Below are 26,164 nucleotides of genomic sequence, written 5' to 3'. Positions count from 1 at the left end.
TCGGGATTTCACTGGGCTTTAGCCGGAACCTATATATATCGATCTCTATACATCCCTATATCAATCCCTATGATTCAGGGTCATCGCGACGTTGGCGTATGTTTTTTAGGATAATTATGGCCATTTATAATTAGCCATAGCTAACCATTATTATTATGGTTATGGCATTATTAGCTATGGCAACCCCAACGATCAAAGAAATCTGAATACCGATATCTTAATGATACATATGTACGAATGTACAGGGATCGACATATAGGGGCCGTCCAAAGCCTGGCGAAAGCTCGAATTTCAGAAATTGGCTGGGTCAACTGGGCTGGCGAAGTGGCCAACTTCGGTATTTGTCAGCAACATATAGGCCTATGTACTGTATATATTACTTTTTTGATCTCGTTGGAAAGATTGGACTTTTATTCCAGGATAATGTTCAATGATTATAATCAGCAATGTTATAAAATTTTCAAAGAAACTTCGTGGTAAGTTAAACGCACAGTGCTTACCCTTTCAACGGCCAACGTTCCCAATTGAGGACATCGGTTTTTAAATCGGAAAAAGAAATACGATAAACATGTTGGGGTAAATCGAGAAGCTATCCATACCTAGAATAAGATAACCATAAGTATTCTTTATGGGCATTGTATAATTTTTATCACGTGTATATATTGTTTATAATATTTATTAATTGCATTTTTAATTGGGTTGCTGTATTTTTGAAATATATGACATTCATATTTTTATGGGCATCTTTTTTCAGCCACCTCGTTGGGCATTTTGCCTGTTGTGGCGTTGTATTTGTATTTGCACTCATTGGAAAAAAAATATTTTTCTTACACGAAAGAACTTTTTTCCCCTGAACATGTAAGATTCCAAACTTAATTTACAAAACAAAAATTTCATTCATTTCAGCCGCTTATGCCATAAATTAAACTTTTTCTTAAATCACCTATTTTCAAGGAAGAATAAAATTTAATTATTTTGTTTTTAATTTTAATGTTGTTTCTATGGTCATGGGCAAGAAAACATACAGAATTTTTTTTTTGCCATGAATTTTATGGTTGGTATCTCTAAACTAAAGGATTAAAAGAGGAAATAACTGGAAAAAATTAAAAAAATCAATTCATATTTTTATTTATCCGAAAAAAGTTAATTTCATTTGGATATTGGCGTGTTTTTAAGTTTTTGAATGAAAACCAACATACAAACCATGGCATTTCTATGATTTTTTTTATTCGTTCGGAAACTTTATGCAACCTACACTTCCCAGTTGCTTATTTATAAAAAGTTAAGGTAGGCTACATGAAAAATTACAAATAAAAACTATAGATTTTTTTCCCTCCTAAAATTGTGAGTGCTGATATTAATGAAAGTTTTGCTTTATAAATTAGTTTTAGAATCTTGAACTTCAAAGAAGAGGGGGGAAAGTAGCCAAGTGCTTTTTTAAAAGAAAAATAGTTATTTTCAAACTGATATTTAATATTTATTAATGTACGTATACGGTCATATTGGATAAAAAGTTAAAGCATAAATGACAATTCATCCAATACCAACTTATTCGGAAAATTTCTCCAAGTATTAGTAAATTAAACTCCTTGAATATGCATGTATAATATTCTAAGAATTTTTCAGCTTCGAATAGCTCATGAATGACCTTGCGAATGGCTATAGCTGTTCATAAAAAGTGATGCACAAGTTCTTCAAGTTCTTTCAAGATTTCAATAAGTAATTTCAGCTCTATAAATTTCGTAAGTTAGATTGATTTATTTAGAAATTTTAAATTCAAAACACAGATATGAAATTTAGAATGAGTTTTTGACTTTCGTGTAATTTCGGGCCTTTTGACGAATAGAAACTCTTATAATTCGGAGCATAGATTTTCAACTTATGCTGTGTGGAATCCTGGGGTTCCTCAGAATTTAAAAAAAAAACCTGCAAATGTTTTGTCATTTTGATTCATTGCCATAAAAAAATACTTTAACTGGGGAATTATTTACGTTTGTCAGAGGTGTCATGGAACAGTCTCGTAACTGTTTAAAAAGTCATCAAGGGTTTTGCGTGAGTAAAAACGTTGGAATCTTCAGCACCTAGTGTCAATAATAGGCCTAAGTTAGTCACAGTAGCCTACGAACTAAAGCAAAGGATTGTGAGTAGTAGACCTACTTCAAACCACCATCATTTATCTTCAAAACAAAACAAAACAAAATGAAAAATTTAAAACCTACGTTGACTATACTACCATAATGAAATAATATATATTTAATGTATTTTCATTCATTTGAAGTTTTGATATTTTAAAAAGAAAATGGCATTATAAAAGAAAAAGTTTTTTATTAATAAAATTCTTCACATTATACGTAGGCTTGCTCTCTCGAAAGCATCTTTTTTTTTATTCCAATCCAATTTTTCATTATTTCAAAGTTGATTATCTTACTTCTATCTTAAAACTAATATTTCTAATAGATTTTTTCAGAGTATCTACAGAAAGAAAAGATTGTACAAAAATACGTCTTTTATGATGTAGACGACAAAAGAAAATTTTCCCCCGTTTTCTTTGCGAGAAGAGACTTTTTTCCTCATTCTTATTGGATTCCAAAACAACACAGTTCGATAAATTTTAATCCCCACGGTGAAGAAAAAGAAAAGAAAACAGAGAAAAAGAAAATGGGGAAAAAAAAGTTTCTTTCTCTTTTCTTTTTTTAATTTTCTTACCAGAACAACTGATTGAGACGATAGATGAGGTTCGGCAATGCGAATCATACAATCCCACCCCCTCGAGGACAAAATACTTGATTAAAAGAACTTCGAGGGAATGCCCTCTTCTCATCTTTTACCTCATCTTATTGTTAGGAGAGAAAAAAAAATCTTTGAGTGTACACTCGGAATTTCAACGAGAGTGGGCTACTGTTGCGCATGTTGAAAAAAAAAATTCTTGTGAGGTCAGATGACAGTAACAACTTGGATCACTGATTAAATTCGATCTTGAGATAATATCGATTGATCTTAGTTTCCCATATGTGAGAAGAAACTGAAAAATTACATGTTTGAGCATCTGGAGAAAACAAAATCTTACAAGGAAACAGAGAGGGTTTGATAGCATGAGTTTTTGTACAACTATTTATTAAAATGTACAGTGCCGGTATGTACTCCTTTGAATCTCAATCTATGGTCTGAAACGATGGGTGATCCGCAGGCTGTTTTGATAATTCGATTCTAACTGAATGAGAAATTATTCAGTTGTAAATTGATATTACTAATATCCGTATGGGTTCAGATAAAAATTATGCTTTCATAGGTTCACCATACGTCATCAAGGACAATAAGAAAAATTGCGATCATAAATACGGGATATCACTAATTGTAGCCACAAAAAAATGCAGTTCACGACAAATTCGCTAATTACTGAAAAAATGGGGTGAAAGGTGGGAAAATAAAAGTCTGTTATACAAATCGTAGCTAACGAAAATGTATTTGACGGGAAAAAACCCCTTTCAATGACTATATGACCATATTTCATTGCCAAAAATAAGGGGAACTAGGATATTAAATACGCTCATCTTCCACTAAGAAGGTCACCATCAAGGTCCACGCGTTCGAATCCGGGCATTGAACGTAATAAGCAAATTCTTTACCTGCAGAACCTGGGACGACCGCCGGTGGATCGAGCCTTCATTTCCCATCCAGCTCCACCGGTTGGAAATTGCCGTATGGCGATATATGACCGGAGATGGTGTGCGGTAAAGTAGAAGGATCTTAAATGAGGTAAAATTCTCGACGTAGCCAATTACCATTAAAAACGGTGCCATAAGTTGGCAAAATTCCCAATGGTAGTTAAAATCACTGAAAAATTTACCAAAAAACATTAAACCTGACAAATATGTAAGACGAATATGTATTTGTAATTATAGCGATAATATTATACCATATAATAAGTCAAACGCCATAATAAGTTGAAAACGCTGTTTGTTCACTATTTATCATTAAAAATCATGATATAACATTAAAGTTAAACATTACAAATTCAAATAACCACCGTTGAGGGACAAGACAAATGTATAAAAATATATGTCTTGTTTTGAATTCTTATAGTTATAATGTTTTGTTTTCTTATTACTATTTAACTAACGGTAGTAAATAGCAGTTTTTTGAGCTATACTTTCTAAAATACCGAGATCTTGGAAAGATGTCTTTTTTTCAAATAAATTTTAAAATCGGAACATCATCAAATATTACGCAAGTAGAAATACACGGCGATTATAATTACAGTTCCCGTACTTTTATTAGTGTGTGTGAGTAGTTCTTCTAAAAAAATTACTCATCCGAATAACAGCCAAATTTTCGGGATATCTTAATGAGAACATGGGAGAAAGATTTATGCAATAAAAAAGTCTTCAATTTTTGATCACCAGGTGAATAAGTGACGCTTTTTTATTGAATTTTTCTTTCTCCCTGGTCCATATAGCGTATATACCAAGTTTCAATGGAATTCGTCCACCAGAACGGGTGCTATATAGGTCTGAGAAGTTTCAGTATACATCCTATATGCCGGCGGTTCTCAACCGGTGCACCACGGAGCTGAAAGGGCTCCATGTGCATTTCCCAGCGGCTCAACGGGGACTCGAAGAAAATAAAATAAATCAGTAAATTTGATAGATACATGAAAAAAAGAGGCATACAGGGTTCCACCATAAAAATTATATACTGAAAAGGGTTCCGCAAGTTAAAAAAAATAGGTTGAGAACCCCAGCTTATATGCTATATGGATCATGGGAAAAAAGAAAATTCAATAAAAAAGCGCCATAGCGCCACTTAATCATATCCTGATGAAAAATTGAACTATTTCATAAATCTTTTTCCCATGAACTCATTAAGATATCCTGAAAATTTGGCTGTATTGTCCAATTTATTAAGAACTCATTTACTGCCTATTTTCAGACGTTATGAATATTAAAAGAATATTATACAATCACATCAGACTTATTGTATCTCATTTTCAACATAACAGGACAGACATCCCATTCTATTCTCAGTCTTATTCACAGAAATGTTTGATGAAAAATTTGGGCATAACTCAGTGATATCGATTTTCCCAGACAGCCGTTTAAAATCCAGTTCTTCACACTAAATATATCTCCGAAGAAAAAAATGCAAAAAATGCAAAAAAAAAAAAAAAAATTCCCCTACTTTAAAATTTAGTCCGTGAAATCGAATCACACACGCACGCACACTTTCTGCTACTTCAGTATTAATCTGTAAAATCTCAAGCAAATGCGAACGAACTCAGCAAAGTGTTGCTCACTCGCCCCTTCAGGTTAAATTATCACTTTCACGAGACATCCTGTTTAATTTTAGGAATAGTACGCAAATCAATCACGGGAAATGTATGCTTGCTTGCTTGAAAACCAGATTAGTGAAACGTAGTTAAGAAATTCGCTGACACAGCATTTCCAAACTGACTGTCATTTATGTATTGAACGAAAAAAAAAACACAAGTAAGTCATTCCGCGTGTAACGAAAAAACCCCTTTCTGGCCGAGAATGAAGGAAAAACTCTGCGGGAGGTAGAAATGGTTAGGAGAAAAAATAAAATAAAAAAAGGGTCACACACACAACATCGGATGGGTAAAGGACCTTGGGGTCGTCGCTATTTAGAGCGTGTCACACAAACCCTCTCTCGCTATCTTTCCGAGCTTCCAACAACTGTCTATTTTTGAATCCTTTCGGTGCATACACATGCCAAAAACCACAACTTACACACTATCACGTTATGCAACTCTAGAAAAGAACCGGTAAGTCTTTCCTCTCTATCCTATTCTTTTCGCCCACTGTTCCATTACTCTTATTTCTCTTGCCTCTCTTAGTCTCTCCGTCTTCTTCCATTAAGACAAGCGCGGATCCAGGAGGAGGGCGGGCGATGCAGGCTATTGCCCTTTCCCAAGAGCCGGATAAATGGGAAATTCGTTCTGTCCCGTAAAATACGGGATGATCTCAGGCACCTACACATTAAGTTGCTTCTCCGACACGTCGCCTTGTATCCGCTTGCCTCGGCTTCATTCGCAGCTGAAGATGTCTGCTTCTACTCCATTCGCTGCTGAAAGTGTCCGCCTTCGCTCTATTCCCAGCTGAAGATATCTGCCTCAGCTTCATTCGCACTTAATATATCTCAAGATATCTGAGTAGTAGCGAAATGTGCATTTCTGGCCGTGGAGAAACGCACATTTCACTACTACTTATCTGCCTCAGCTTCTTCCTCAGCTGAAGAGACCCGCCTCAGCTTCATTCGCAGCTGAAGATATGTGCCTCGGCTTCGCTTAGGTGCGGATCTGGGAGGGAGGTGATGGGAACGACTGCCCTTTCGAAGAGCCCAATAATACGAGAAAATTTGTCTGCCCCGTAAAATACGGGACGATAAAATGAACTTACACTATTCGCCCCTTTCGTCATATCGTCTTGAATCCCCACCTGCATTAGGACAAAGGTGCTCAACCTTCAGTAGAGGGAAGACCACCACTTCATTGATTTGAAAACGTGTCGTGGGCCACTTAATTAAGTGATCTGAAATAGCACCGCGGGTTACTTAAGTGATCTGTATAAGTGTCGCAATTCACACAAGTGATCTGTAAGAATGCCGCAATCTACCCAAGTGATCTTGGAATATGCCGCGGGTCACTTAAGTAATCTGTAAATGCACCGCGAGTCACTTGAGTGACTTGTAGATGTGCAGCGGGTCACTTAAATGATCTGTAAATGAGCCGTGGGCCGTTTGAGTGATCTGTCATTGTGCCGCAGCAGGTCATTCAAGTAATCAGTAAATATGCCGCGGTCACTCAAGTGATCTGAAACTGTAGCCTACCGCATGTCATTTAAGTGATCTGGGAATATGACACGGAATGCTCATGCTATGTAGAACTGCACTGCGCTTCACGTGAGTATCTGAGAAATGCGCCGCTTAGCTCATTATTGCAAAATTAGGCTTGAGGAGGTTGCGGGCCACATCAGATGACTCCGACGGCCATATTTGGCCTGCGGGCTATGGCGCATCAAATAGAAACGTTCATGGCTCGTCGAGATAACTAATCCGTTGCAGAAAGAGAGAGAAAGAAGTGAAACAAAATATAAAATAAAATAAAAATTTAGGAGCGAAAACCACCACACACAGCAATGGTAAAAAAATAGAAATGAAATAAATGAAGTAAAATAACTTAGAAGGGAAGTCCAGCAAAGGGAATAGGATCTTGACCACGTGACGCAGTCGCTATGGTAACACGGATGCCCTAGATGGCGGATGAGGGAGCAAGGATATCGGGATGCCCAAGATGAGAGGAGGGATGGGTGACCTTGACTATAAGGGTGAGCCCGTAAAAACTGAGCTGTGAGATGGAGGAGAGACTGCTCAGTAGAGAGTCGCCAATAGCAACAGGGGAACCAGAGAGCAGTGGGTGTTTGGTTGGGGTGCTGCAATTTAATGCCTGAGATAGGTGGGGTTCTCTAAGTGAGGGTTTCAATAGGGTCCTCCCACCCACCCTTAATTTTTTTTTATTTTATATATAACAGAAACGAACTTCCCCCCCCCCCTTTTTCCGATGCCACATTTTTTTCTTTCACTATTACCCTACTACAGTAAAATCTCGTTTATACGTCGCTCAGTTATACGACTTTCAAATTTATACGACGTTTGGCTTCGGTCTTTATTGATTCTATACATTTAATTAGGTCTGGGAATCAATTACATTTCTAAACTGGTTAGTCGAATACTTTTTGTAATTATATGATAGTAACTGATGCTATAAGAATGTTTAATTTATTTCTCAAGCATCTATTTACTAGATGTAAACAAATATAGCAGTTATATAGATGGCTTTTTTCTCAGCCAGACATATCAAGGAAACAGTTATTTTCCGGATATTATGCTGAGGTGAGCTCGGAAAGAAAAGTCATCACGTCTCCGCCGGGGTTCGAGTCCCGGCGGAGACGTGATGACTTTTCTTTCCGAGCTCACCTCAGCATAATATCCGGAAAATAACTGTTTCCTAAATATAGCAGTGTTTTTAAACCTTTTTGAAAACAAGGACCAGTAAAATATCTGAAACGATTTGATGAACCACTTGTGTCTCGTGTTACGGGACATTCCTGTAGTTTTTTTTGTTCCGATTTTTCTCCATGAATTTGTCCCGTTTTTTCAACGATACTTATTTGACTTTGTAATATATATTTACCCAAAGTCGTGAACACACACACACAGCATCTTCATAACATATTATCGACTTAACATTAATTCGAATGATTTTAAATATGGTTATTTATCCAAAATTTTATAAATTGGTACATAATTTAGATCGTTTTCGTTAAACAAATCAAGTTAATAATGACTTTTCCGAGTTTACCTCAGCATAATATCCAGAAAATAAAATGTTGCCTTGAAATCAAGTTAAATTACAAATGTTTTATGTGAATTTTAATCAGATTGATCGAGTCGATAAACTCAACTGAAATTTTTAACTGTGATTAGCAATTTATCGATTGATCGCGCCAGCCCTAGTTCCTATACATTTAAATGTTGAAATAATTCATTTATTCGAAGTTTTCATTTTGACTCGAACTCCAAATCTGTAAAAAAATGTCATTTATGCTAATCAAATGCGAACAATTTTTGTAGTGAGGCAGTGAAAACGTGGTACTGTAACAGTTCTTCTTCCATATTACCATCGAAAATCAACCTAAAATAAATTTTATGATGATTGCTGATATATACGAAAGCAGTCATTAACTTGGTTGATGACGCATTTTTGAGTGGACATTCAAGTGATTAGTTTACTGCTTGTTTCTGAGAAAATGCAAACGCGACGAGACCCAAAGAAATGGGTTTTAATTGTTTGAAAGACGGCCATATGTATTTTCAGAATTTTTCTCCCATTGTTTCAGTGTTATATCCAAACAGTGGGAATTGTAATTGTTTGGAGAGTCGGTACAGGTCTGAATAAAGGACATGTGTTGCACACACAGTAGGCTGGTCTGGTGTATCAGTTCGTTTGATAATTTCCAGGGATTTTTTTTTTATTATGGTGCTTTTCTTACTGGCAGTGATGTCATTGTTCGTAATGACTAGAAAACGAAAAACGCTTTCTCTGTGTGTGAAAGATAAACGGGAATTTTGGAAGAATCCGACCAGAATTTTTAATTAATGACGAAAGTTGATTTTGCAAAACAATTGAATATTCCTTTGAAAACGATTATATATATATATAAAGAAGAGAAATAAAATCAGAGACCAAGCTGTTGGTTGCAGATCATTTGCCACAAAAAGATGAGAGTTGAAAAAAATGCGATTTTAAAATTCAATATGTTTCCTCAAATATGAAATGATTTTTTTTGTAACAGAACACTGAAGATGTAATAAAACACATTGAATTTTATAATATTTTGTTTGTCTGTTGAGAGGTGGGTCAGTTTTTTTAAATAAGTCTCAGTTGTGCGACTTTCCCATTTATACGACGTTATGACCATGCCCCTTGAACGTCGTATAAACGACGTTCCACTGCAGTATAGGAATGCTATCGTAACCCACACGCAACTAACTCCCTTCCAGCTACCTCTTGTGAAGAACGCTCTATACGTATATCCATCCACCTTCTATAGTTATTTCGGAAACGAATCGCCTTGGAGGGAGATCCAGAGAAGGAAAAAATGCGAGCGTCCATCTTGGAAACGAACTTTTACGGAAGCAATTGGTCATCTCTTAAAAAAAAAAAAGTAATAATAGCCTTGCATTCTTTCTTCAGCGGCAGCAGCAACAACAACACTCAACGCTTCCGATTAGAGTCATTTTCGCTGTGGAATAACGATACACACGAGAGAAACAGAAAACAAGTAATGGGAATAAACTTCTGAGAAATAAAAAAACAACAACATGTGGAATGAAATAAAAAGCGTGACTTGAGGGTGAATGTGATAAAGGTTCAAAAAAAAAAAAAAAAGTGTTGGAATCTCTGGAGAGAGATGGAATGAGATGAGCTATCAGGTGAAATGTGCTTTGGAAACGACTTTTTACCCGACGCGATCAAATAATCGCGAAATCACCGGGAATGCTTTCCTAGAAATTTGGTCAGATGAAGGAGATGGGATTGAAAAATGTTAAAGGAAAGAAGAAAAAAAAATACAACTTTTTATTTATTTATCTATTTATATATCTTTCCCCTATAGGATTCATAGCAATGCTCCTGCGCATCCTCGAAAAAGAACGTTTTTTCTGTTCCGAAGCGTGCTACAATATCACGATTTGAAACAAATACTTTCACTTTCCATTTCCCCAAAGCGATCGCAAGTTTTCGCTTCAAAGTGGCAGTAAAAATGAGAGAGATCAAGGTATCTGTGTGTATGTACTTTTTTTTTGGACAACACTTTGAAAAATATAAATAAATTCCCTCAACACGTGTTAAACCCATCATCATTGTGGAACCGCCACAAATAGCACTGGAATTCTAGAAAATGTTCAACATTAAGGAAGTAAAAGAAAAAATATTATTTTTTTATAAATTTCATATATTTTTGTATAAGAGGAAAACTCCTGTTCAATCAAATGGAGATTTTTGTGGGGTTATTTCGAATTTTCGTTCTGTTTCAAAATGTACATCGTTATTATAAGCATATTTTTGAAGCTATGACGGTACTTTCTACTATATTAACCCTCTATTTGGCCGTGTTGCTCTGGTTCTCTTAAATTTTTCAAATAAAGGCATTGCATATTTTGAGCTCGTTTCGTCATTGATGTTCATAAGCAACTCCTAAACATTCGATTTTTACCGTGAAGCTGTTCATGAAGTTTCTAAAATTACTAGCAGAAAGGCTCAAAGGTACACATGACATTTGCATTTTTGGAGGGAAATACCATGTGTGAAGGAGGCATATTGCTGTGCATTCTTCAACAATGATAGAAAAGTAAGTTGGCAAATAATAAATGACGATCTTAAACTAATCAAATCTATGTAAATCATATAAATGCAGCTGTGCGTTCCCTGAAAAGTGCAACATCCCATATTTTTTTAATATTGACAATATTTAAAAATATATCCATCCATCCAATATCTCATATTTTTTGGGATGATGTCAAATAAAAAATTAATATAGTAGAAAGAACCGTCATAGCTTCAAAAATATGCTTACAATAACGATGTACATTTTGAAACAACGAAAAATCGAAAAAAACCCCCAAAAACCTTATTTGATTTTGAACAGGAATTTTCTTCTCATTAAAAAAATATGTGAAATTTATAAAAAAAATTTTTTTTCTTCCTTAATGTTGAATATTCTTTAGAATTCCAGTGCTATTTGTGGTGGTTTCCACAATGATAAGTTTTTTTGTCATGTAATTGCATTTATATAGGGTACCTTATTTGCTCAATATATAACCCCCTTAAATTTTTTTTTTCCTCTGGATATTTCAATGCCTACTAATTAAAGGGTTCGGGGAGTTGTGTGTGTGTGGTGCATGTAAATGTTCTAAAAAACACGTTTTCTCGAATTTTTTAATTTTCGAATACTATACAATTTTTTTCATCTGTGTTCAGGTTTTTATTCTACCTGCACTAAAAGTATATTTTTGACACATTTTATTATAAACTGCTAGCAGGCATTATATATGCTAATGTTTTCCATTAAAATGCTCTTTTCTAAAAACTGAGTTTTTTTGGCAGATAAGGAACATTTTTTCTAACACAACTTGTTTAAATGTCTTGAAACTTTGTGTGTCTGTCAACACTAGTGTGTACATACTTTAACGAGAGGATCTCTTATTAAAAACATTTAAAGAAATTTCATGGCACAAAGTAAGAGTGAATTTCAGTGGCTTTTGAAAAAGCTGCATGATGTTGAAGTTAAAATTCAAGAGAAAAATAACCGACGATTAAAATCCTAAATGCTCTCGTTAAATTATATAAAAGTGTCATATAATTTGAGAAAAAAAAATTGAGTGCCTAAAGCGAATAGAAAATTTTTAAATGTTCCTTAAAGGAAGAAGATTTTTCCCTTAGGAAAGCACGGAAAGCCAAGATCGTACAACAACCCCCCTTAAACAAAACACATAAGAAAATATACTTTTGCCTGCACGACAAAGTACCGGATGCTTTATATTTTAAAGTAATGCACAAGAAATGTGATTTTCCCGTACATTCAAATTCATTGACATTTCTGGAATATATCCTTAACTTCATTACCGTGTGGTATCCTTAACTTGAATATTTTTCCGATATTTGTGTGCGTGTGTGTGCTGTCAATGATTTTTTTCTTATACTTTCAACAACAATATGCAATGTCTATAAGGTACAGTATAATAACATCTTGATTTTTCAATATAGAGAGATGTGAGCGATAATACCGAATGCAAGTAAATGAAGAATTTTATTTTGAAAGGGAACTTTTTCTAATGAAAAATGAGTCTTCGAAAAATAGCTACACGTGTGTATGCCTATGCATAATAGATTGCTTCCAAAAGATTTCCAAGCTTACAAGACTTCTATTTCAAATGAATTCAAGGACTGGTTTGAAGAAAATGACAAAAGTAATATAGAACATTGCCACAAGACTCAAATTATTAATAAATTTGAGCCTGCAAATATGTGTTACACGTATTTCATTTTACGCTCGCATGGCATGCTCGTTTTATTTACTAGATACGTACTTACAGCTTAGAGCAACTTCTTAAAAGCCGCGTGTGTTTTCGCAGCAAAGCTCTAATATCATTATAAAAATTGCTTTGAACAAAATTGAATTGTCAGTTTTAAAAATAGAATTAATCTTAAAATTTGATTTTTGGGAAACAAAGAGAAAAAACCTTTTTTACATTTTTTGAACTGGATTTTTTTACTAGGGACAGATTTTTTCTGAAATAAGTAATATCATGGAAACGATACACCAAGTTTTCATTTGCATTACATCAGTTGTCTGTTAGTAGAAATTGATCAACAAATCAGGGTGGGATATGTATCAAGTGACTCTTCTTTCCTTTCTAAAGTTTTTGAATGGTTCAAACTTAGGATTCAATTGAACCATTTGCTGAACATCCATGAAATTTATCTCATATGATCATGCCCCCCTCCCCACATCCTGGAGCAGAGCTCCTAGGCTGCGATCTTTTGTGGGCCCCCAGATCAGACTTTCACAGGTCCCTTTATGATGAATTTATAGCGTGAAAATAGAGCCCTGTCAGCCCACCCTTGTGGGGCCATGCTTTCGATTAAGGCTGGTCCAATTAATCGATTAATCGGGTCTATTAATCGATCAATTGTTAACCGCAATTAAAAATTTTAGTTCAGTTAATCAACTCGATCAATTCGATTAAAATTTTTATTAAAAGTTTGTGAATTAGCTTGATATTTTTGAAAAAAAAAAAGCCGATTATAAACAATGTTCTATACAGAACATTATGGATAAGTGACCATATTTAAAAATATTTGAATTAATATTTCGACAAATTCGATTCAACGGAAACTGGTGATTTCAGTTTCAAAGTGAGTTTGATGGGAGTTTTAGAAGGCAAGATCACGATTAATTGTCTCCACTATAAACATGAGCTTTCGTATTCTTCGAGCATCCGCTCATCGTCTCACAATTACCACTCGAGAGGAGTTTCTAGGAAAACAAGCAAATATAATCGAAAGTAGTTTCGAAATCCTTGAATAAATAATAACCAAAACTAACCGATTAAAAAAAAGGACAAGATCCAAGTGAAGAAATTATAGGTTTTGGCCATTATATGTGTGTTTAGCATATTAAATTGCTTGAAGCGGATAGCCTTAATATCTTAATCATTCCTATATTTGTTTACACCTAACGAATAGGTGAGTGAAATTAATAAAATATTTTTTATAGCATCTATTAATTTTATATGGTCACCAAAAATTATTTGATTGAAATTCGATTAATCAGTCGATTAATAGATTAAATTTTTTTGACTAAACAGTTAGAAATTTTAATCGATTTCCATCCCTACTTATGATATATAGAACTAGTGCAATGGATATAAAATTTAGATAGCCCTCTAGATTTAAGACAAGAATTTATATCTTCTGGATTCGCAAAAATATTGAGATTTTAAAGGTATTTTGGAACTAGAAGAGTACGAGAATTTATATGAAAAAAAATAAATTACAAAGAGCTGGAAAGGTCAAAGCTTACAAATGAAGAACTCGAAAATTGGTTTTGGCAAAAGATCTTCGTTCACTATATAAGATATGATAAGAATTTTGAAAATTTAATAGCATTAAAAAATAAATACAGCATTTTGAGTTTTCATTTCTATACCAGAAGGGATATTGCTTTCTGAGAATGACTATAAATTCTCGTAAAATCATACATTTTCCTATAAGATATTTTTAACACTTTAAAAAGTGAAAGTATGGTTATATTTACAATAAAAACAACCATCTTCATAACACGTAGGAGTCTCATTCACAAAGAAAAATCCGTGATAGAAAACAGACTTGGTAAGAGAGTAAGCCTATATATTTAATATAAAGATATTGGATAACGTATACGCTACATACACATAGATATAGAATGGACTGTGGTAGCGAAAACAAACATCCGAAGACAATACATGAAATTTCACCGTCACTTCGAATGATATAAAATAAAGGACACAAGAAGAGAAATTTCCAAGAGGAGGCGAATAGTGAGAAGAACTTTTGATACGCCGGATGGTCATCTCAAAAATTTATTTGAAACCACCAGAAATTTTTTTATTTTTCTTAGTGTTTCAGAAAGAAGAACTATCATGCCTTTCAAAAAAAAAGCCTTTCTCCCTCTAACTCTGTCTACTCAATGCTTGTCCGAGATATTCGACAGAAATTGCAAAACATTTCCCGAGGCTCCAAAATATATATCGGAATCCCTGAAACATTTAACATCTTCGGTGTATAGCTATTTCTTTCACTTTTTTTCCATATTTTTATACTTTATTCTTTTATCCTTTATTCAGAAATACATACACACACATATATTCACGTAGCTCTACCGATAAAATTTATCGACTTGGGGAATACAACGTCAATATGAGATGTATATAATAAAGCGGGTGAGACCAAGTAGGGGAACTTGAGACACTCCGTCCAGTTTCATGTATGTCTTGCGTGTTATACTGTATATATTTTTTATGTGTTTTTTTTTTCCGCCTTTGACTGGTTTCTGCTGCCCCATTGGTGACGTCCCAATGTCCCTGGCGACGGCAAACAACGTATGGCACGTCAAACAAAACTGTGAAACGTTGACACTTCTTTTGAAAAAAAAAAAAAAACAGATAAGAAGAAAAATATATACTGTATATCTATCGAAGATGAATTTCAGTCAGAAAAAGAAAATGAGATATGGAACCAAAGCCAAAACACACATTGGAAGAAAAATACCTGAAGATACTCATATAGAGAGAAACTAGATACAAATGTGAAAGGATGAAAAATAAATTTCTCCATTAACAAAAAACATATAAAACACAAGTGGACTGCCTACACACAGACTAGCCTGGACTCTATCCGGATTGGCGGATGATTTTTTTCTTAGAGTTGGTGAAATGTTGAGCAAATATTTTCTTAACGATTACCTCGAAATCGAATATCGGTATGAAATAAGAGAAGAATTTTTTTATTCCTAGCTATTCAAAAATATATAAAAAAAAATATACATAATTCTTTTTACGAAGGTTTCGACAGCTGTCTGATGCGAAGATAAATTCACGGAGGAATAGCGGGTGGAGAGTGACATCATCTATATATAATTATTATTTTTTTCCTACAAAGCTTTCCCTTCAATCTTGTATCATAAAAACCCTCCAAAACCAATCGATAAAATTCAATTCATACGTATCTACAAGTGACTTTCATACTTTAATAATGTTTTTTATATTGTAGAATATTTACTAGCAGAATCCGATACATGTGTACAATTGTATTATGATTTTAAGAATCAATAGTGTGAATAATATTATTTACTTGACTTTAAAGACAAACTACCTTTTTTCATTTGTAATTTTGCAGCTTTTTTTAAAGAATTTGCTTATGCGATGAGCGTTAACGGTATACCAGGATAACCATGTGTGTTAACACGTTTAAAATTAAGGTTTCTGAACTATCGGTTCACAAGCGACACTTGGGTGAAAAGGATCTTCTGGGAGATGGATCTTACAAATTCATTTACAACAAGGGTTACTACTCTCTTGCGCCGCCGGGTGACGGCGGGATCTTAATGATTTCAGCGAACCGGGCTGAGACCCAGGCATTTTTCGGTTCCTACTTGAGCTATGGTTTTATGCATCGTTAGAAGAGAAGTTCGCCTCCAAAAAGACATAGCATTATTACAAAATGCACCGAGAAATGCTGAAAAAAATCTATATCAAAATACAAAAACTCTAAACCAAAATAAATGAAAATTCTTAATTGATGAGAATTTGAAAACTAATGAAAAGAATACATGTCTAATTCCAAAATTAATGAAAAAAAATTCGGAATTAATGAAAGAAATACATAATTCCTGAATTACTGAAATAAATACACTATTGAGAATTAATGAAAGAAATACATAATTCCTGAATTACTGAAATAAATACACTATTGAGAATTAATGAAAAACATATCCCAAGTTTTTAAAAGAAATAAAGTAATTATTTAAAATGAATGAAATTAATAATCGAAAATAAATGAAATTAATAATCGAAAATAAATGAGAAGAATAATCGATTATGAATGAAAGGAATAATTCCAGAATTAGTGATAACTAATAATTCGTTCTCCCTGATCTTTTCAGATCAAACCCCGTTGCCTTACTTTTTAAGAAGCCACTGACTGGTTTCACAAACCAAACACACATTTTGAAATTAAATAATATTTAACAAATATTTTTGAATTTGGAATAGACTCATGGGTCGCAGAGTTGATCATGTTGTTGATTTAGGTTTCGAGGCAAAAGATGGTTAAGAATCCCTGGATTAAAAAAATCCCCGATATGTATGAAATATTATTAAGAAAATTTTACGGATATATGAAGCTGAAAACGTTCTGGAGATTAAACCATTGCTTTGACATGTTGGTGATCTGCATTGGTTCTGAACAATTTCTGAAAAACTTTTTTAGATCGGTCTCTTTTATTGAGAGCTTATTTGTTCCCTTCGGTTATTTCAGTATATAGATTTACTGTCGTATAGGGTGCGTAGGTAACAGGGTGTATAGCATTTTACTGGTATACCGTTGGTACTGGAGACATACATCCAATTACAAAAAATTATCCAATCAACGTGTAGTACTCAGATATGTCATTTATGTTGCAAGGGGTTGTATAAATATTAAAATAAAAAAGTTAACTTTTCATACTGACACCCTGTGCTCAAGAACCTAATTAGAAAGTTGTTTCCTTGCCTCTTCTGATGAAAAAAAGAAGAAGAAAAAAGCAGCGTTAAATGCGGATGAACAGTTTTACCCGAATTTATTGCTGTTTTTTTCTAAAATTTTCTTCGTTTTTCGAATTCAAATATCCGAATGAATATTGCACTTAGAAACGGAATTTATTTTTTTGGCATCAGGAGAGACAAGGAAACAACTTTCTAATTGGGTTCTTGATCACGTGGTATCCATATAAAAAGTTAACTTCTTATTTTATTTTATTTTAATAACTATGCAACATGAATGTGTGTGACATACGTTAATTGGATACTTTTTCCTGATTGAAAGTATGCCTCTAGGATCAACGGTTCGCCAGTAAAATGTCATACGCCCTTTTACCTCTGCACCCTGTATACATAGTACATTATAAACTTCTCAACTTGCTGACACATTCGCGAAACAACCACAAGGTTGTTGAAATAATTCCTGTGCATATTGATCGCTTTGGGAGAGGAGAGAAGTCTTTTCTTTGAGTTATGATCCATTTCAATGTCAAATACCTGAGAAATTCAAGTTTTTTCTCCAGTATCCATCGACTTCTTCATGATGCGTCGCAATGTCTTTTGTTGATTTTTCTTCTGTTTATTATACCATATCTATCTTCTCTCTTTGGAAATACTGTATTAATAGAAGCAAAACTTGGTTTATCTTAATTCGCAATTAAATGTTTTCTTTTCTTCGAGGTTGCGCATTCCGTTGACTTGCGAGTCACCCATGTCCTGAGAAACACTAACTTGTGCGACATATGAAACACAAGTTAGGGTCTCAGGGAAAGGGTAACAAGCAGAAGAAAGAACAACATTTTCCTTCAGTGATAGAACTCTTAAGAAATCATTTTTACTCGTATGCACACATACTTACATTACATCTCTATGTTTTTTTCATTGCTCTCTCGATTTTGTTAACCAAATTGCACATACTTTTTTTCATATGACTACTCAATGCAGTCCTTATCAGAGTAAAAAAAAAAAAGTAAATAATTTCGGTGCTCCTTAGCACCACATTTTATATATTTATGGGGTAAGGAATACTGTATCCAAAGATTCATGCATTTCATTATATGAATATATATGAATGCTGAAAAATATCTATTTAACAATGAAAATTCGGAATTGATCAAAGACAAAAATCCCAGAATTTATGAAAATTTAGATTTAATGAGAGAAAATATCCCCAGAATTGATGAAAATCCAGAATTTATGCGACACAATAACTGCGGAATCTCGAATGAAATGCAGAATTAATGACAAATAATTCCAGAATTGATCAAAATTCTAGAATCAAATCAGATAAAGCTCCTCATTCACTACGAAAAAAAATGTATTTCATATACAGTGGAACCTCACAACAACGATACTCGATATAACGATAAATCCCCTTAAACCGATATTTCTTAACTCTTCTTGACACTTGACTTTTCAGTTCTATTACCGTACATGCAGGCCCTACCCCAAACCGCAGGGCCCGGTGTCATCGCACCTGTTACACGCACCTAAGATCGACTCTGTTATTAACTAGGATACTTAAATAACATGTTTGAGAAATTTCAAAATCTTCCCCTCCCAATTCCATCACCTACAATGCAGAAAATCAGACTGAGACAACTCAAACCAACTGATAGCATATATATGTTACAGTAAATCTTATATTATGCATAATCATCAGGCAACCTACCATAATCAGCGTTAAAAGTGATAAATTCAGAAAAATTTATCACTTTTAACTCTGATTATGCATAGTACCCAAGCGTCATTGGTAAATTTAATAAGTAAAAAAAATCACTCTTTTACCGGTGATTACGCATAATACCCAAGCGTTGCGTCGTTGGTAAATATGATAAATCATAGGAGGCGTACTATATGATATAGGCCTACTAGACATGATAATTCATACATCAAACAGTGCCATCTGCGAATACAAAAACCCATTGCAAGAAATACACATTATGAATAATGAACTTTTACTAATGCTGTAAATAAATATAATTTATTTCTCTTGTATATCTTTCATTTGAGTGCTTAATAGAGACTTAAATAGGCTACTAATGCTTAGAAAAATGCATCACTTTGGCCCACGCCATTCTGTAAAAAGATAATGTTTGTTTTATTTTTGTCTATTACCCTTTGAAAATTTCTATGATGAGTTCAGAATCACTTTGTCAGAATTTCAGGAAAATGTATACATAATAATGTATCTCTCGTTAAAGCCACAAAACGCCATTTGATGAATGGGTGCTCCAAACTGTTTTATACGTAAATTTATATTAAAAAAAATATTGCACCAAAATGGTTTCGGAGGAAAAGATACAGGAAAGAAACTCAATACAAAACCTACCACATTTCTCTTAATAAGCGCCGCTTACAGGTATGCGCAGCAGTGAGCAAAAAAAATGTTAAGATATGTTTGCTAGCTTATCGTAGGCACCACATTCTTCTACGACAATATTTGAATTTCTATTTAGATGCCGTTTACTTGCATTCTAAAAACAAGTATTGGTAAAAAAAGAACAATTGCTGAACCCTCAGAACCAATTAACTTCTTAATAGATTGTAAAAAAAAAATTAATTATTAACTCTGGTCCAGTGTATTTTAAATATACATGGCAAAAAAAAAAAAATACATGGCCAAAAAAAACCATTATACCAATTTTATTTCTCAATCTTTTAGTGTCATTTCATTACAAAATACGGCTCCATTAAGTACAATACAGTTGATTCCTTGTATCCTTTTTTGAAGATCGGCTAAAATTTTACATGATCAAATATTTATAAAATCGCATCAAACTGAGCGGTCTGGAATTAAAATTTAAGGCAAATACTATTCAAATTTGCCATAATTAAAGTTGTATCTGTTTGTAGGCAACATTTAAATCAATCAAGGCAAACTATATTTTATCCTTAATTAACTATTTCAGCCAATTAAAATATCGACTCTAATTAATTAAATTTCTGTGTTTATGTATTGTTTCAATTAAAAATTTGCTAACATCACCAATTCAGATCTGTTTTCACAAAAAGAAAAAATCCACCCGTTTTTATAGGGGTGGATCATAGAGGGTAAAATTTGAATGTTATACGGTGATGTTCATAATCAATTTCTTAATGACATTGTTTTTGAAATAGAAATGAACGTACGCGGAAGCCCCAAAAATTTTTACGCTGCCTATGGTATTGCAATTGAAATTTAATTTTACTTTTTCTCAAAAACCAGTGCTAATATGACAAAAGCAGTGCCAAAAATTCGGAATCACATCTTCCAAATCCCCATAAAATTAATGAATTATCTTCGGTAATAATTCACTATATTTTTTTTATAGCGCACAGTTTCATTGCGGTTTCTATGTTGCCCGTGCATTACTATTGAAATTTAATTTTCACTTTATCTCAAAAACCAGACGGGATGAAATTTTTAGATTATTCTTCGAGTAATCAGCATCCAAAAACTATTAAAAAAAAAACCACTAATTATTATAAGAAAGCTTTTTCACCGCAGAGTTGAGAAAAGATTCATCAGATATGCAGAGTTTACAGTAATTCTAAATTTCTGTAAATCTCATACGCGTGGCAGTTTTTGACACTGACGTTCTATGACGTATGAAGGGGTGGAAAGATTATTTTTTTTTACGACGCAACAGTTATTCAAAAATGGTTCGGCTGTTCAAAATTCAAAAGGATTTCATAAAAGACGTGGGGAAAAAAGAGTTGTGGGGTTGGCAAAGGATAGACGAAGAAGAGAGAGCAAAAGCAATATCAGACACCTCCATCAGCGCGTCGCAACAACCAACCACCGCAGCGACGACGCGGGGGATCGTCTCTTGTTCTTCCTTTTCCCTGACGCGCCTTCCGGTTCCTCGCATGCGACACGTGCTAACAGAATGCGGTTGGTTGGTTGGTTGCTTGCTTGCTTGTGTATTGCCAGGAGCCGCGCTTCCATACGCCTTTTATAAAACGGGGAAAATACCTTTTTTGCTCCTCTTAAATTTTTTTTTTCGGTTCTTATATTCTTTGACTATCTCTTCCTTTTCCTCTCTCTTCCTGGATCTTTCTCTTTTTTAAATTCCGGTTACTCATTTTACTTCCACGTAACAGGAAGTAATGCAGACACCTACGAGAAGAAGAAAAAAAAAATTCAAACACCAGGCACAGAACGGCTTATTTCCCAATATTTGTGGATAATGCGTGAAGAGGCAAATCAATTTTATTCCTGATAAATATGCAGAGCAGAATAGAACTGACCGAGTACGACCAGGCACTGCTTAAGCGATATAAGCTCATCTGCCTCGGAAGGCATAGTCGTGTCGGACAAAATTCTGAGTTACAAGGAGAAAAGAAATAAAAATAATTGGGGTCCCCCTATATCATGGGATCTAAAAGACCACTAGTCACGTATGCGCATTCTTATACAATTACAAAAAAACATGGGCGAGGTCATACACATAATGAAGAGAATCAGATTATACAAGAGTTCGGGGGAGACCCTATTTTAAGGGTACCTAGAGGACATTTTGTACCTAGAGGAATATGCATTCAAATATACGGGATTCAAAGTAGCATGTTAGTTTGCAACATTAGCACAGCAACATTAGTTTGTTATGGACATCTTTTTCTCAGCCACCTCGCTGGGCATTCTGCCTGTTGTGGTGTTGTATTTGTATTTGTATAGCATGTATAAATACGTAATAATTAAATGTATAATATATAATAATATATAGAAATGTATAATATAAATAAATAAATGCGAGGCTGCACACACACACACACACAAAAGAAATAAGTGAAAATAAAAAATAAATCGGAGACCCTGGTGTGGGACCTAAAGAACTCCGAGTCAAGTACATTCAGATACAATTTCAAAAAGCGCGTGCGAGGGCAGGCAAATACAAAAATGATCAGGTTTTACAAGGAGTTCGGGGCTCTCTATTTTAGGGTCTTGACCCTTTGATAATATGCATTCAAATAAATAGATTTAAAGAATCGTATAGGCCTACAAGTTTATATACAGTTGAATCCCGTTATAACTCCAAAAGACCGGAGAAATCACTTCGTTGTAACGAAATTTCGCTAAAAAGGAATTCCAGGTTTTTGCATTGTTCCTATGTAAACGTATCTGAGGAATTTGAAAAGTGTTTGTTAAAACGAGATTTTTTTGCTATAACGTTATTTGTTAAAACGGGATTCAACTGTACTAGGAGTTCGGGGACCTCTTTGGCAATATGCTTTCAAATACGAGATTCAAAGTAACATGTGCAAGTATAAGCATAAACTACACAAAAAATAAAATAAAATAAAATAAATCGGAGGCCTGACGTGCGACGTAAATGCCGAGTCATATTCATTCGTGTACAATTTGGAAAAGCATGTGCAAAGTCAAGCATATGCGAAAATAATCAGGTTTTACAAGTATTTCAGGATGAGGGGGACTATTTTGCAATAAATGTACAGTCAAACTCATTTAATACGATACCTTTGCCATAACGACAAATCCCAAATGACAATTCTCGTACAACAACGTTTTCTCAACCTAAACACTAGTAAAATTTCTGAAAAAAAAAAAAAAACTCGACGGATTACTTCATGGCCCTTGTGAATCCCGCACCAGAATCTCTAAGTAGAGATCTTTGCCGTTCCATTCGGCCAGATTTTTCAAGGGCCCTACCATGATGAATTCATAAATTGAACGAATAAAAAATGACAGGAATCGTCTCGGACCCCCAGGCTGAAACTGTCAGCCCCACACTTGAAGGGGGGGGGGGAGGCATGAACCACTTACAGAATCTGGTTTGGTCTATAACATTGAATAATTTTGATTAAATTAAAATTTAATTTTCAAATCTTCCCGCAAACCTGATGCTGCAGCGAGAAATATTAATGAATATGTCGCAGTTATCGTCAATGAAATGTAACGAACTTGCGTGCAATGGCACATTTTACAACAGTTCTAGTTTTGTTTCTGTGGTGCTTTTTCGAAAAATCCTTAGAATATATCTGAGCTCAAAAATTGTCTATTTTTCCCCCACTGTGTGATAACTATGTTTACTATAAAAGATATTAATTGTCAATCTTTGCTCAGTTTCTATCCCCCCCCAATTTATTCACTTGCATAAGAACACAGTGGATCCATATAGATAATATATGCCCTACCTATGGCCCGCAGGCCAAATGTGACCCTCGGAGTCATCCGATGTGGCCCGTGAAATCAAATCTAATTTTACAAAAATGAACTAAGTGGCACATTCACAGATCGCTTAAGTGACGCGCGACACATCACAAAGTGACCCACGACGTATTTACAGACCATTGAGTGACTGTTGACACAGTCCCAGAGGACTTAAGTGGCCCGTGGTACAGTTCCACTTCATTCAAGTTACCCGCAGCACAGTCTGAGATCACTGAAGTGGTTCGCGGCATAGTTCCACAGCACTTAAGTGGCCCGCGTCGCATTATCAGATCACTCAAGTGACCTGCGGCATATTTAAAGATCACTTAAGTAACCCGTGATACGTTTTCAAACCAGTGAAGTGACCCTCCCCTTCTCCAAAGGGCTGAGCTCCCTTGTATGTAGATGTTTTTCTCTTCCTATTAATAATCCAAAGCAAGCTAGTATATGAGGAGGGGAGGGGTAATCTTATCTCTCTCTCTCTCTCACACACACACACACACACACACACACACACACACACACATTTTTATAATTGATTCAGATTTTACAGCTGTATCCTAAATGTTTACACACAAAGATCTCAGAGAGATGAAAACTTTGTTTATTTCTGTCTCATTGATATTATGATGAAATAGCCGTCTAAAGGTATGCCTACATTGCTTACTCGCTATTACCACGGGGTAATTAATGATTACACCGGACACATTGGCCTTTTCTTCTTTTTTCCTCCTTTTGTCTTCTTTCCCCGCCCAAACACAAACCGATTGTTGCGCCACACCAGTCTTCCACCATACTTATTCCTAGAGGCGCAAGTCTCTTTGATGTGCCGACCGTCATTCGATGCAGCCAAGTTGGACAGAGGTCTGGTGCGCGTTGCTTGACCTGTCATGAAATATTTCGTGACTTCCGTGCACATTGAAATTTCAGCAAGCCACTCACTCAAAGACAACGCAGAGCACACTGATGTAGACAAGCCTTTATAACAGTGTTTCTCAATCTTTTTGAAAAAAATGAAGGTCTCTGAAACAATTTTGCGGACCACTCGCGTCCTGTATTACGGGACATTCCTGTAATTTTCGTTGTCCTGATTGCTTTTTTTTTTAATTTATCCCGTTTTTCCAACGATATTTATTTAAATTGGTAACAATTACTAAAGTCGTAATATACACACACATGGCATTTTCATTATATGAATTATATATATTATAATAACTATGACAAAAATTATCAATATTCCTTTCATATATTTGTCAAGGGTTTAACGTTTTTTCCACAATTTCTCAGCAATTTTAATTACGATCGGTTTATTGTGCCTATTTTTTTTTTTTTCTTTGGCAATGCTTTTTGATGACAATTGGAGTTGTCCTGTATTTTAGGGATCATTATTCAAGATCCCAGTTTTTGATGTATTTTTCTCAATGAAATATGGCCATCAGATCAATTGAATATTTTCTTCGTGAAAGACTATTCCTTTTTGTTAACTTCGATTTGTAGCAGCCCTTTATTTCCACAACATTCAGAAATTTTTGTCAAAATTTATTGACATCCCGTATTTAAGATAGTAATTTCCTGCATTCTCTTTGATGATATATGTTGAACCTAAGTATGAAGGCATAGTTTTATTTGAACCCATGTGGATAATACTAATATCAATTAAAACGGGTGAATAATTTTATCAAGTCTGCTCTGCAGAGCACCTATGCTATCGTCGTGGACCACCTCTGTTCCGCGGACCATAGGTTGAGAAACGCCGCTTTATAACAACGTACTGCAGATAGCATCTGATGACAGAATTTTCCTGCGTGGCATAATAGGCCTACACCGTAATTCTCAGATGTGAATTTAACTACTTTAAGAAAAAATTTAATCGTATATGATCCACAGTGGCGTGTAATCCCCATATGCAAATTTCATTAAGATAAAGAAATTTTAAGGGATGGAAATTTATATCTAATTTTTTTATACTTTAGATTTAAAAAGTAGATTTTTATATCTACTTTCTTATTTATGCGTATTATCCATTGCAGGAAAATATGATATTGGAAATATTTCAAATCAATATCTTAAAAGCGTCGACTTTGGCTTTAATGATACCTTGATTATAACAACACAATTTCACGGTATTCCACATTTTTCCCCTGAATGTTGTTGACACCGGGATAGATTCTACTTTGAACACCATTCGTACTACACAAAGATGAAAATGCACAATCGTAACACTGATTTTCTTTCATCCCTCCTCTCTTGGATTTTCGGTGACATGTCAGAAAATATGTTCCATACGCACGTAAAATTGAAGTGGTTATATGCAGTACAAATTATAATAACAAGTACCGCTTATAATGAGAATCTTGCTATTACGAGTAATTCGAAAGTAATTGTCAACAGCTAATGGAAAGATACGGGGAAAAAAAACGCTTATAGCGAGTTATTTATGAATGAAAATCAGAACACATTCGCTATAATGACAACGGAAATTCTCGAAAATCATGTTTTATTTTCTCCTTGCTTTAAGAATTATACATAAAATGGACTTATTTCTTCAACCTATTCATAGGCGTTTATAAACGGGTCAGTACTTCCCCATGAATA

The 26,164-nt window shown here is 34.5% G+C and overlaps 1 long non-coding RNA gene across 8 annotated transcripts in view; it reads right to left on the bottom strand.

Annotated features, from left to right (window-relative positions):
• The window catches only part of LOC149076118 (uncharacterized), a 205,548-nt gene that overhangs the window by 23,080 nt on the left and 156,304 nt on the right, over nt 1–26,164 (bottom strand). Inside the window, exon 4 of one of the 8 annotated variants that reach the window (XR_016194031.1) lies at nt 501–599. The exons of the other annotated variants lie outside the window; for them this stretch is intronic. This is a non-coding gene — a long non-coding RNA (uncharacterized LOC149076118). The remainder of the gene's footprint in view (nt 1–500; nt 600–26,164) is intronic. 8 annotated transcript variants of the gene reach the window in all.

Source organism: Pholcus phalangioides, unplaced genomic scaffold (assembly GCF_987345545.1).
Source record: "Pholcus phalangioides strain wild (caught in Gottingen) unplaced genomic scaffold, Ppha-v1.0 ptg000015l_1, whole genome shotgun sequence".
In the NCBI taxonomy this organism is placed as follows: Eukaryota; Metazoa; Arthropoda; class Arachnida; order Araneae; family Pholcidae; genus Pholcus; species Pholcus phalangioides.
The sequence above is the reverse complement of the archived record's forward strand: the minus strand, read 5'-3'. Positions and strand labels throughout refer to the sequence as shown.